Raw genomic sequence first — 4239 nt, 5'->3', positions numbered from 1 at the left:
TTTATTCTTTCAGCCCTGCCTGGAACAGCTTCAAAGTTATCAGTTGGCAGATGGAGTGCATTGTTCAGGGTGTGTTCAGTTATCATTAGTGTTCGTCCCTGAATGACACACTTGAGTCCAAATACCTGTTCTTCATTTACAACAGAGATAGAAGACAGAAAATCTCGAAGTAGAGATTTGTTAAGGTATACTGATTCTGTCATAGCAAATCTAGCAAATGAAAATTCAGACATATATCGAACCCAGCGTCGATAATTCGCTTGCGTAATTAAATTATTATTCTCAACAATAGTGAAATTTGTTTTCGGAATCTCAAAATTTGCAGCCATTTTTAATTAGAATTAAAAATGATTATAAATTTCGTTTCACGAAAAAATAACTAACAAATTTCAACTTATGTCACGAAAATAATTAATTAATAACGCTCCGTAAAACCCTAATTCCAAGAATTTTAGAATTCGATGAAATTCAAGTATGTTGTTCCTCTCGAAATTCTAAGAATTATGGGATCGGCTTCGCAAATTTTCGACACTAAAATCACGTAGAAATCTGTCCTAGAATTCGAAAAGGCTTCAAAAACCCTCTCGAAAAAGCATAATGGATCGTTAAAAGATTTATATCTATATAATCCTAATTTGTGAATACAAAGCATCTGGCAAAAGACGAAGTATACCCTTCTATTTTCTAACTACTACACACAACTCAGGGACGCTTTAGTCTTTTTCCATGTAAGCCGGATAGTCCTATTGAAAATGGATACGATTCATACCCATTTTCATTTATTTTCATGTTGTTTCTGTTTATGACCCAGACTTAAATGGGTTATACCGGAAGTTTTGAAACTGCAGAACAAGTCACGCCACGTTTTTAGCTCCCATTTACGTTGTAAAACTACTTCCCATGTCCAACACTCTTTCGATTCAAAATTCAAATTTTTCTTAAACCTAATCAGCATAACTGTAATCATATGTCTTCAACGGAGGCTAAAGGTGTGTTTGTGTTGCTCTATGCTTTGTGATAGATTTTGCTTTCCCTTTGTAATCATTACTTAATGTTTTATGTTTGGGGTCTGAGTCACTGCATCATGGCAGGCCAATCTACTCTTTGAGCCTCTTCAGTTCGAGGTATGCAAATATTTTTACAGCTACCTTCTTGCTTTTCGTTTCGTGTGTATTAAAGTCAAGATTGTCGTGGTACCTGGAATAATCTTTACATTTTCCTTTCTGTATTCAGGGGTTAGATGTGGTACCTTTATGAAGGGGATTGTTTTGAATCGGGGAAAGATGAAGGCCTGTTTTTTGCGGAAATTTCGAGGTCGAAATTCGCCAATCGGACCTGGAGCGTTTGTTTTCCAAGTACGGGAGAGTAAAGCGCGTCGACATGAAATCTGGTATCTTCATTCTATCCCTCTTTATTGAATTCTAGGCTTACAATTATTCTACAACAACTGTTTTTGTTATTTGATTTTGTATAAACGAATGCCGAGATATGTTCCTGGTCTGTGTACTATGCTGCTTCGGAGATGGATTTGTATGTGTTTATTATTTTTCACTCAGATATTAGGTTCTTTTTTTCGACTGTAATAATATTGGTTTAATTTATGGATATGGACATTGTGGAATATAGGGACGTTATATACTTGAGAATTGTCGGGAATGTGGTATCTGCTGTATGATGCAAGTTGAATTTTTCTTAAGAGGTAGTCTGTGACTGTGGTCATGTTAAAAGATATAAATTCTTTTAAAGAGATAGCCTATTGATGAACATGAATGTTTTGGGGAAAAAGAGCAAGTGATATCTGAAAAGTTCCTGTACTGCAAGAGAACAAAGTTTGTGGAGTAGAAATTAGGAACTTTACTTAATATCCTAACAGATTAGTTCTGTTTATTCTACTGTCCTGCCAAAAATGCTGAGTGCTAACCAAAAACAAGATTAGAAATTAGCAGTACAAATGGATAAATAAATATAATATAAACACCTATTTATTTAGAATCATATAACTCAAAAAACAATTGGCTGTTGAGGTGAGTACAAATGTTATCCAAGGACTAACAATGATTCTAAAGGTTCTACTTTTTAGCTATGGAAATTTTATTAGAGTGTGAATTTGATCTTCACTGGCTAAAATATATGTTTGTGAACATGCGGTCTTGCACCAAAGACCTTTACCTATCTTTTGGACATCCTTGGAAAAGTAAAAATGTCTGATATAATTTCGTTATTTATGCCTTTTTGAGGTGATATATGTGTTTGGGTGTAATATATGATTAATATATCCTGCAGAGGCATGGTGGCCCTTGGTTCCCTTAATTATGAATTTGCTGGTTTTTGCTGGGAGATTGAATGAGAGGGAGCTGGGAGGTTGTGCTCTTACTCTGAGATGTCAGTAAATAGTTTGTTGAGTTTTTAAATCAAACTATTTCCAGATGCACTCTCAACACCAAATGCAATTCTCTCAGCCAATGGGATCACAACAATTTCAGAGTAGGCAGCTACCTTCTGGATCTATGCAACATGGCCTCGGGCAAAGCCAACTTAACGAGGAAATCAGTTGAATCAATTCTCTAGCCTTGCCACCAGTGCTTTATTCAGTGCTGCTTAGTCTACTCCAAATAGTCAGATGGTCAGTTTAGCGTTGTTTAATAAATATTTTATTCATTTGGATTTGCAAACTAGCATAATCTGATATTTGATAAGTATCATTTCTTCACAAATTATGTTCTGATGCCCTCATATGAAGTACGTATCTTGCAAATATTTCTTTAGTAATTTATTAATATTTATTGGGACAGGTGAAAGAGAGGAAATTATTGATGATGGCAATTTTGGCCTCATCATGTTCATTGAGTTGACGCAGCTAGATCTGGTCGATTTGTCAAAATTACTAAAATGGTATAGCCAGAGTGGAGAAGCTACGACCTACAAGGTACACCTGTTTATTGCTGCATCGGTCAGTTCCTTTCTGTGCAAAAAAGAAAGAATTATATATAACTAATCTTAAAATGGAGTTTGTGTAGGTTTGTGTAAATAATCGTCCTCCATCTTCTTCGTACGTCTGATGCATCACATCTTTTTCCATCATTGTATTACTGATGTATCACATATTTTTGAGCATTGGGTGAAGATAATTGAGATGTTGTATAGTTTTTTAATTTAGATTTGGCTTGCGTAATTTCTAGCTTACAAAAGTTATTTTTTTTATACTATACTGTTGTCAGGATTGCATTCCACAATCACACCTAAGATCACGCTTGGTCTTACAAAAGGCATAATGTCATGTAAGAGCGTGAGATCTAATAGCAGTGGAAAGAATGTCATTGATAGTGTTGAAGTCTATCCACGCTCTTAAACTCTATCCAGTTTATGTTATTAAACATGCAGGCCCAGATTCTTAAAATGGAGCGAGGAATCTATAGATGCGCAAAGGATAGTTGGATCAAAATTTTAACTTATATTGAAATTTTGAGGAATTTATGGAGCACAAATCACCTCATTATTGATCTTGAAGCATGACATTAGTGACATGATAGATGAGTGTGATGGATCACTTACAAATTGCTATGAATTTGTATTGCAGGTAGTTCAGGCAGTAGTTTTAACCTACCGTGTGGCACTCAGGACTTCACAAGCAATTGATCACCTTGACGCCAGAGACATCAGAACCAGATAGCTTTGCTCTAGCAGTGATGTGAATTTTGCTTACCTCCATAAAACTCAGCCTAAGCACACAACCTATGGCCGAACAGAATCAAACTTTCACCGACAAATGCAGATAAACTGTCCTTTATTTGAAGAAGACCTTGATGCAATAATCAAATCACTATAATTCTGCTGTGTTTCGTCTAAGAAAGCACTGAGTGTTTTTCTTCCTGTAATAGTTGTTGGTAATAGTTAAGTGTCTAATGTTTTTTTACATAAAAATATTTGATCGTTATAAAACAAAGGTTGTTTATTCTTTGTGAGTTTTATAATTTGGATCCATTTTTAGTATAAACAAATCATAATGTTTTAATTTTTTATTGCGATTTTGAAAGAAATTTTCAATTCTTATTTTTTAATTTGACGTAAATATCCAAAAATATGTTTACATTAGATTGTTGTATTTAAGTTTTTAAAATTAATTAGAGTGTTTAATAATTAGATGAAGAAAAAAAAATCTAAAAATATGAATTGTTCATTTTCTCAATGAGTTATATTATATTATATTATACTATATATATAATATTAATTTTGTAAGTT

The 4239-nt window shown here is 33.9% G+C and overlaps 1 long non-coding RNA gene across 5 annotated transcripts; it reads left to right on the top strand.

Annotated features, from left to right (window-relative positions):
- The first annotated feature begins 806 nt into the window (after positions 1–806).
- LOC108206986 (uncharacterized) lies at positions 807–3954 on the top strand. 5 transcript variants are annotated; one of them, XR_001804202.2, is made up of 6 exons: positions 807–989; positions 1092–1124; positions 1234–1390; positions 2284–2623; positions 2793–2926; positions 3578–3954. It is a non-coding gene; the product is annotated as an uncharacterized LOC108206986 (long non-coding RNA). The 5 variants fall into 5 exon arrangements; XR_001804201.2 differs by having other exon boundaries at positions 988–1124; XR_010288662.1 differs by lacking the exon at positions 3578–3954 and adding an exon at positions 3382–3571 and having other exon boundaries at positions 988–1124.
- Positions 3955–4239: the final 285 nt, after the last annotated feature.

This window comes from Daucus carota, chromosome 2, assembly GCF_001625215.2.
Source record: "Daucus carota subsp. sativus chromosome 2, DH1 v3.0, whole genome shotgun sequence".
NCBI lineage: Eukaryota > Viridiplantae > Streptophyta > Magnoliopsida > Apiales > Apiaceae > Daucus > Daucus carota.
The sequence above is the reverse complement of the archived record's forward strand: the minus strand, read 5'-3'. Positions and strand labels throughout refer to the sequence as shown.